Consider the following 10268-nt stretch of genomic DNA (forward strand, 5'->3'; position numbering starts at 1 on the left):
TCTATGGTGTGTTTCTTGAACTTGTCTGGCTGCTGGTCTATATTTATAGTACAGTATTGAACAGAGTGCTAGGCGTGGAGGTAGGAGGACCTGAATTCAAATCTGATTTCAAATTGTTAACTATCTGGGTGACTCTAGACAAGTCAATTGACCACTATTTGCCTCACTTTCCTCCACTGTGAAATGAAGATAATAATAGCACCTGCATCCCAAGGTTGTTGTGAGGATCAAATGAGGTGATATTTGTAAAAGGCTTAGCACAGTGCCTGGCATGTAAAAGGTGCTTAATAAATGTTTATTCCTTCCTTCTGTTGCATGTTTCTTAAAAAATTTCATTTTTGTTTCTTCTTCTATTAACCTTTATCCAAATACCTATGCTCCTCCCCAACAATTTGTGTCTTCATTTGAATATATTTTCTTAATATATAATATTACTCCATTGCCTATTTAATCTCACCCACTATTTCCAAATAAGGCACAACCTTCCTTGCTCATGTTCTAGTCAAGAGTCATATCCTACCAAGTTTCCTTTCTTTCTTCTTTTTTAAAAATTAAAACCTTTACCTTTTGTCTCAGAATTGCTACTAAGTAATAGTAAAAGAGTGGTAAGGGTTAAGCAAAGTGACTTACCCAGGGCCACATAGCTAGGAAGTATCTAAGGTCACATTTGAACCCAGGACCTCTTGCCTCCTAGCCTTGCTCTGTATCCACTGGGTTACTTAGCTGTCCTTGTTTTAGTGAGACCCAGTAGGTCCACTTTAGCACCTTGAATTAAATTCTCTAGCTCACTCTGTTCATTAGGTGATGTCTCCCCAGTTCAGCTTCAATACTCAGTACTCAAACTCCAAAATCACGCTTTGCTTGCCCTTCTCTCAATCAAAATTCCCATTCATTGAAGATGCTCTTGAATGTTGATCCAATTATCTAATTAAAGCAATTAAAATGAAAGGGTGAATGCCTGATCAGCTTTAACCTTCCAAAGTGTGCTTCTATTTCCTAAGAACATGTTAAATCAAATTAATTTCTAATTGGTGGACTGTGTAGGGGAAGATATATTTAAGCTAAATATACTTCCTGGTGATCAGACACATGCACACAGACATCTCTGACTTATCTACTGGGAATTAAAATGAATGAATATTATCCTTGTTTTTGTAGGATGGAGTCCTATACCACTTGGCCTTCTTCACCTTTGTAAATGGTTCTATATCCCATAGGGTTTATTAAAAAGTAACAGTAATGCAGGAGTACAGTAAATATTTCATATGAGAATGTGCAACATGGAGGAATAACCTAAGTAGACAAAAATGGGATTGTATAATGGAAAGAATGCCTAGCTAAGCAAAGGAGATTTTATAGTTATCTGAATCTATTACTATTCTCCACCTCAAACTACCTTGTAAAATGTGAGTTCCCTGAAGGAAAGCAATTCGTTATTTTATTAAAAACACACACATACACACAAAGTAGGTGCTCAACAAATTTCCATTGAATACATTAATCAGAAGCCCAAAGTTTGGACACAACAATGTTAGATTTTGCTTAAATTTGACAAGTTTCTGGAGTTCCCTTGAACACAGAAAAAAAAATCATTTCTGGAGGCCAGGATTCCACTTGCAATGAGGACAGGCTTCCAATTACCTCTGGAGCATAGCAACATATCCTGATTGCTAACTTGTCTTCCAGATTCCTGGGACCCAGCATTGACAACAGATCTTTAGAAGTAGGTTTCAAGATAGTCTAGAACCTTCTAATGACCAACCTTCATTGAAGTTCCTCCCATTCATTGATAATCTCTAGGGATTCATTCCCCAGTGGCTAACATACTACACTTCCCTGTTTCTCTCCTCAGCCCAGTAATATTGAGCCCATGACAGCTGAAGATAAAAGTCCCCTTTCCCATTTCTGCTGACCACTTCCTCACCCCCCCCCCACCTCATCGATACCTCCCCATGGTACACTCCAAAACTGCCAACTCTTCCACTGTGCACTCTAGAACTCTCTATATTTAGCAAGTCATTTTAGATCTCTTCTTTTCCTGCCTTTTTAGTCTTCTGGTCCTTGCTGAGACCTGAATTCCCCCATGACACTTCACACTTAGATATTTTTTCCAGGACAAATTACACCTTCTTGAATAGTGCCTGACTCACTGTTTTTTGTAGAAAAGTCAGAACATTTCTTGCTCCCTAGTCCCAATTCCAGACTCTCTCTACCACTCTCATGAAGCAGCCTCTTGTCCTTGGAGGGTCACTCTATCCAAATTCCTGTCCTATTTCAGATCCTAGTGGCCATTATATACTGATTCTCAGGGTAGTTTTCTTCCTTTCTCATGATTTCAATGCCTAAGTCAAAGTCTCCCTCTCCATCCTAACTCCTGGTTCTCATATAAGAAGTGTGTTAAAATTTTATCTTGCAATCACCACCACCCCCCCTTTCTAGTAAATATAATATAAAGTAGCAAGAATAGGAAATAAAATTGCAAAAAAAGAACCTCAAGTCACATACAGAACATTCCAAAGATCAAAAGAGCATAATTTGAAAACTTTATCATATATTAAACAAAAATCATATCTTGAGAATAAGTACTGGTCAAGCAATATGAATAGGCAATTCTCAGAAGAAGAAATTTAAACTAACTACAGTCACATGAGGAAATACTCCAAATCACTATTTATTAGAACAGTGCTGGGCAACCTTTTGAGCTTGGTGTGTCAAAATTCACCAAAAAAACGAACATAACTCAGGTGGTATGTCACTTCAAGAAAAAAGCCATAATTTCATGATATTTATAGTTTAAATAACATAAATGTATAATTATAATATATAACTGCATTTAATAAACCAAAAACTAATTATTTAACTTACCTGTTTAGTGACTTCTTTATTCATCTGTCAGTCGGTTTCTTTTGTTGATCTTGATATTATTTAACATGTGTGGGGTGCCACGAACTAAGATAAGTGAGGCAGAGGGGGAATTCTTTAACTAACCTGCCTATTAGTGACTTTCTGTTGCTGAATTTCATTGGTTAAATCTTCAATTGAAGGTTAGTATTTTGTACACTTCAAGTCCTAGCAAGTGCTACTAACTTCATCTATCAATGTTTCTTTTGTTGGTTTTGATATTATTTAATGCTGAGAATAAGGTCTAACAAAAGTACCTAGAGGGAAAAATTGTGAGTAAAGCCATTGCTATATTTTTCAGGGTGCTAAAAGTGTCTGGTACAACAAGAAATGGGTTTAATCACCAAATAAACCAAAATAATATTTCAACCTAAAAAAAAAACAACAAAAAAGTGTCTGGTAATGGGTTCCAGGCACTCCTCCATTGCAGGTGGGCTGGAGTCCTGCCCAGTTTTCTTTTGACCCTGCCCCACCCACCCCTCCCTACCCCTCTCCAGATAGCTGACCCAAGGATGCCTGCAAGAGTAGCAGCTCCCTTCCTCCAGCCTGCCTGACTACATTTTGTCCTTCCAGGAAAGTGCTCCTCTTCCCCACCCCTGTGGGAGTCCCATGTGCCCCAGCCACCTGGCACACCCCTCCCCACTACGGCCAGCTGTGGAGCAGCCCTCCTCCCCCCTAGGGCATGTCCATGGCCATGGCTGCAGGTGAGGGGTTCCTGGGCCCCAAGGCACACTGAGCCCACATGGGGCCACATATCATTGAAAATGGCTATGTGTGTCAGTGCTGACACATGTGTCATAGGTTCACCATTATGGGATTAGAATAATGCAAATTAAAATCACTCTGAGATACCATCTCAAATTTATCAAATTGATTAACATGACCAAAAAGGAAAATAATATATGTTGGAGGGGATGTGGGAAAATTGGGACACTGTTGGTGGAACTGTGTGATCTAATACAACCATTCTAGAAATCAATGTGGAGCCACTCTCAAAGGGCATAAAACTATATATACCTTTTGGCCCAGAAATACCACTATTGGTCTGTATCCCAAAGAAATCAGAGATAAGCGAAAAGGACCCACTTGCACCAAAATATTTTTAGCAGCTCTTTTTGGAGTGGCAAAGAATTGGAAACTGAGGGATTGTCCATCATTTGGAGAATGGATGAATAAGTTGTGGTATGTGGCTGTAATGAAATACTATTGTATCATAAGAAATGACAAACAGGATGAGTCCAGAAAAACCTGAAAAGACTTAAAAGAACTGATGCAAAGTGAAGTGAGCAAAACCCGAGGAAAATTATAAAGAGTAACAGAAATATACTATGATCAACTGTGAAGGACTAAAACATTATCCACAAACAAGTTTCCAAGATAATCACAAGGGATTCATGATGAAATTGTTCTCCCCAGCCAGAAATGAATTATTGGAATCTGATTGCAGGACAAAGTGTATTATCTTCTACTTTATTTCCTTCATGAGTTTTTTTTAATTATATATGTGATATTACATGAAAGTACTGATATAATCTATATTTACCACCTGGGGTTGGGGAGAGGAGAAGAAAAGAGAAAATCTGAATCCTAAAATGTCAGAAAAACAATTGTCAAAAATTGTTTCTACATGTAACTGAAATTAATAAATAATTTTTTGAGAAAAGAATAAGTGTTACTTCAGGGGAAACCAGCTAGGCCTTGCTGTCAGGGCCTTTTGGTCTAAGATATATAAATCTTGGACCAGTTCCAGACGTCCTCGGTGAGACCAGCAGTACCCCAAATGGTGCTGATAACTTTGAGATGATGGAGATATGTTTTCACTTTAAAGTTTTCCTGACAACTTGGCCCACAAGCCAGCTCCAGCCTGATGGGACACTGGGCCTAAGTACCTTTCAGATTCACAGGATCACCTCAGGATAGGCATTCATTCACCTAAAATCAGAAAAGAACAAACACAAAAGAGCCAGCTCAAACTCGAGCTCAGGCTTGTTGGACGCCATGTGTGCGTGGGCTCGTGAGGCCTAGATGAGGAAAAGTCCAGTTCCTCTTCCCAGGATCCCCATCTTGAAAAACAGCTCCAAACAACTGACCCAATTTGCAGCTAAAAGGAGGAGAGAAGCAATGGGTCAGGTCATTCTCTTTTGTACAGACACTGAGTCATCGGCTCTTTGTTAACTCCAAGTGCAAGGCCTTTATTCCAGAGTCACACATGACTGGAAATGGGCCCCTGAAGCTCCCATGTGGTCAACTAGAACCAGAAATAGCAGCTCTGAGCATGTTCCATGGGATGGTTTCTCTAGGCCAAATCAGCCTCATTGCATAGACATTTCACTTTTCCTCTGCCAATGACGTCGCTCTTCCTCAAACACCCCATCTGCTGTTTATTTTCTCAAAATTAAAAGTGTTTTCTCCCAATTTTTTGTCTGTTCCCTGAAAACAGTAAAAATTTCTTAAAGCAGGAAAAAAAAAGCTTCCGAAATGGTACGACCCCCTCCTCAAGACACGCCCCTTCCGCCCCTTTGCCTCTCTCCTCCCATATCCACGACACCTTTTTTTTTTTTTTCAAGAGAAATCACTTTGGGCTGGCAGCCGCCATCCTGACTCAGCCGAGGGATTTGGTTTTCATCAGCCAGCAGCCCCTCCATAATGAGCTGAGCGCCTAACCATGGCAAGGTAATCACTGGGCCGACAGCCCAGCGAGCTTATTAGAGAAATTAAATAATTGGTAGGAAGAAAAACGGCTTTCGCGTCACACACACAGTCCATTTTCCAGCTCCACCAAGAGGGGTTCTGAGGCAACTGGGCACCTGGCTGGTCACTGGGGAAGGCAGAATGGGGTCTGCTCCAGGAGAAAAAAGGAGGCACTAAAAATAAAGCCATCTGAATGCCCTGCCCTGTCTCCCGGACAATTTTGGAGTATGAGACGTTGGGGAGTGCATCGTTCAGAGCTTCCCGGCCACCTCAATAAGATTCTTTCTGGGTTGTTTGTGCTGGAAGCACCTGAGAGCCCAAGTCATAATAATGCACCATTTCTGTAGTGCTTTAAGACTTTGGAAGTCCTTCCTTCTTGACATCCCTGGGATGCAACGAGGGTAAGGGCTGTTACCCCCATTTTAAAGACGAAGAAACTGAGGTTCAGTTAGAAGTTAAGTGAATTAACCAAGGTCACACAACTACTATGATGATGGAGATCCTAGCTTAAACGAAATAACAATACCTAGAATTCACAGAGCACTCTAAGGTTCGCAAAGCACGTTAGAAATACTGCATTTTACCTTCACAACAACTCTGGGGAATAAGAACCATTAATGCCATCCCTGGTTTACAGATGAGGAAACTGAGGCAGGCAATGGGTAAATGACTTGACAAAAGTCACATAGTGGGTGTCTGAGGCAGAATATGAACTCACATTTAATTGACATTTGACAGACTCCAGGTCTGGTGCTCTACTCACTGCCTCGAGGCACCTTACTGGGCGGACTGACTGTGGTTAGGCATTTAGCTCATTACTACACCAAATTCCTAGACTGAGGCAGAACAGCAGCTGCCTGCCCCTTCCCCATGTAAAGTTTATGGAGGATGGGATGGGAGTCTCTCCACTCCAAAGCTAAACCTCCTTATAGCCACTGACTCTCAAGGTCCCATCTCATCTGATTTTTGTTGTTGTCTTTTGCCCCCTTCTCTCAGCTCAAATCCTACCCCCAAACCTGAGAAATACTCCTCACTAGACACCTCAGCCCTTGCCCACTCCAAAGTATCCTAATTCGAGTCACAAAGAATTTTCAATCCCAGGGCTTATAAAGGAGCCCATTGGCTCTCGTCCTCCAATGGCCACCCCTCTTTTTTACTGGGTGGGCAAGTGAACAAACTGGCCAGCAAAGATTCTTGGAGCCCAATCCAGTACATGCCTGGTGGACAGGTCTTTCTTCTCTACTGAGCTTTCCAGAACAGCCAGTTATCACCAGAATGGATTTCCAAATTCACTTGCATCACCATTTTTCCTTTCCTTTTCTTTTTATTAAAACATTACTTTCTGTCTTAGTAACACCTCTAAATCATAAGGGCAAGGGCTAGGCAAATGGGATTAAGTTACTTGTCCAGGATCACACAGAGAGGAAGTGTCTGAGGCTAGATTTGAACCCAGGTCCTCCCTACTCTAGGCTTTATGCTCTATCCACTGTGTCACCTAGCAGCCTCACTACCACCACCCCATCATCTCTTTCTGGGGTAGCTTCTCTTGCCTTTATATATAATTAATTAAGGACCTTCTCACATTCATTTAGAGTCTTTGAAAATTTATCATTAGGGTGGGCAGTCACTTAACTCCCATTGCTTGGCCTTTACCCCTCTTCTACCTTGGAACCAAAACACAGTATTGATTCTAAGATGGAAGGTGGAGGGGGGTAGGGGGGGGAGAGGGAGAGAGAGAGAGAGAAAGAAGGAAAGAAAGAAAGAAAAAGAGAGAGAGAGAGAAAGGAAGGAAGGAAGGAAGGAAGGAAGGAAGGAAGGAAGGAAGGAAGGAAGGAAGGAAGGAAGGAAGGAAGGAAGGAAGGAAGGAAGGAAGGAAGGAAGGAAGGAAGGAAGGAAGGAAGGAAGGAAGGAAGGAAGGAAATCACAGAGGGTCTCTGCACTATACATGCTGCCAAAGGCATGACCTAGCAACTTAGAACACTCAGTGCCTGAGACAAAGTTTACTGTTTGCCAAGTCCTCATCCTTTCTACTGAGGACGCCCTAACACTCCTATGAAGCACCTCTGCTTTTCAAGAAAATGTAAGTTCCTTGGAGGCAGTGACTTTATTTTTTGTCTTTGTGACCACAGTCAAATTCTTGATGCCTGACACCTGGGATGTAGTTAATAAAAGCTTGTGGAGAGGGAGCTGGGTGGCTCAGTGGATTGAGAACCAGGTCTAGAGATGGGAGGTCCTCAGAACAAAGCTGGCCTCAGACACTTCCCAGCTGTGTGAGCAAGGTATTTAACTCTAGCCTTTACCACTCTTCTGCCTTGGAACCAAAACACAGTATTGATTCTAAGGCTGGAAGATAAGGTTTAAAAACCAAATAAATAAATGCTTATGGAATTCAGTGTCAGGTACTTGCCATTCTTGCAGCATCTTAGTGTTATGCTCTACCCAGGTCCAAGAGCTTCTGGCTTTGGCATGTCCCCCTCCCCTTCCACCCCAAGAGAATAAGTACTGCTTTGAGCTATTTTCAGGAGTGCTCCCTCCTTGCCCCAGAGTCTCAGCCACGCCTCTAGTGACATGACCTGGTTTCAGAATTCCAAGTGACTACACCTAATGCTGAAGAGTTTTTCCAGCAAAGCATGGTTTAGTGGCATGGTGGGAGCAATATCCAGTCCCCTCCCCCTTACAACCCACATGCAAGTTAGGTTAGTTTTTCCTCAAAAGGCATCAAAACCATTTTCAAGACTTAACAGGCTCAGGGGACTAAAGGCTTAGACCGTTACCACTTCCTAAGCACAAAACAGTCATGAGGCGTTCTAGGCATTGTCTGATTAATGCTTGGCTGGTGGACCACCACTGGCAACTTGGAATCAAGGGATCTTCTTTCAACTGAAGGAAATCACAGTGCCTTCAATGCATGTCCTGATGGAATATTCTTCCTCTGCTATGTCGAAGTAAATCTCTTATTAGCTGTCAAATGACCTACGAGTGTATCACTTCATTCTACAAGGTTTTTTGAGGATCAAATGAGATATTTGTAAAAATTCTACAGTACCTGACACATAATAAGCACCAAAGAAGGCTTGTACCCTTTCCCCCTTCCTCCATTACAATAGGGGTAGGTGGTGCCATGGACAGAGTGAGAAGCCTTGAGTCAGAAGGACATGAGTTCAATTCCAGCCTCAAACACTTACTAGCTATGTCACCTTGAGCAAATCAATTAACCTCAGTTTCCTCAACTGTAAAATAAAGATAATAGCACCTCCCTCCCTCAGAATTGTTATGAGGTTAGAATGAGAGAATATTTGTAATATTTTATTACAGTGTTTAGCACACAGTAGGTTCTTAATAAATGTTGCAGTTCACTTTTTTTTTCTATTGCAATATCAGACCTTAACTACCAGGAGAATGGCTGGTGTGAGGCTCAACCCCAATCGAGTACACAGAAGGCTCTGATTCAAGTCTCAGTTCTAATAATTATTACTAATATGAACCCAGGGAAATCATTTCTCCTATTCTGACTCTATTTCTCATCCATAAAACTGAACTAAAAATACACTCCCTCCTTCATAAATCTGTTGTGCAAACCAGATAAAAATAAGCTGAGAAGCAGCATGGTTCTATGGGAAGAAGGCTGTATTTGGGGCCAGAGGACCTGTTCAAATCCAGGTTCTGTCACTTACTGTATGGCTTTGGGCAAGCCAACAACCTCTCTGGACCTCAGTGTTTCATCCATTAAAAAGGGGTTGGATCAGACAACCTTTAAGGTTTCTTCCAGGTATAGAATAGCCAGATCTATCATCCTATTTTCATTACTCATTTGGTACTATCCAGACCAAAGGTGTCTTTGGAGGGCATTCTATCTTTCTAACTCTCAAGTCACTGTTTGTATATGTTCTCCTACCACTCAATAAATCAAGTTATTAGTTAGGGGCAGCTAGGGAGTACAGGGGATAGAGAGCTGGCCTGGAATCAGGAAGACTCTTCTTCCCTGAGTTCAAATCTGGCCACAGACATTTTCCAACTATGTGACTGAGGACAAGTCTCTTCACCCCATTTGCCTCAGTTTCTTCATCTGTAAAATGATCTGGAAAAGGACATTGCGAACCATTCCAATTTCTTTGCCAATTAAACCCCATGGACAATATTGGCATGCTGTGATCCATGGGCTCAGAAAGAGTTAGCCATGACTGAACAACAGAGGAGGGAAACAAGGAGAGCAGTGAGGAGAAAGCAAGGGTGGCAGTAGTTATGACTGAAACAGCCAGGGTCTCCCATAAACTAAGAAAGCCACTCCTCCCCCCAAGGGATTTCAGAGCCTTGCCAGCCCAACCATGGTGGGAGGGCTGCTAGCCCAGCAGACTGGGTCCTGGCATGCCTGCCACATCCTGTAAGCACACCCCTGGGGCTGATGGTCATTTCCCTGAGGGAGATGAAAGGATGTGTAGTTCTTGTTCATGTCATACAGCTCCCCTGTCCCAACTATGCTGATCATGACCCATGGGATAGTATTACTTTATTTTTCTGGTTCTCAATTTCCTTATCTGTAAAATTGGGGAGGGGGAGAATTATACAAGATGATCTTTTAGGTCCTATCCAGTAATGAGATGCTATAATTCTGGCTCAGGAGATTCAAAGAGGCACTTTCCCCCTTGCTGGCAGCAATGAGAGAGAAGGCGGTTGGT

Source organism: Monodelphis domestica, chromosome 3 (assembly GCF_027887165.1).
Source record: "Monodelphis domestica isolate mMonDom1 chromosome 3, mMonDom1.pri, whole genome shotgun sequence".
NCBI lineage: Eukaryota > Metazoa > Chordata > Mammalia > Didelphimorphia > Didelphidae > Monodelphis > Monodelphis domestica.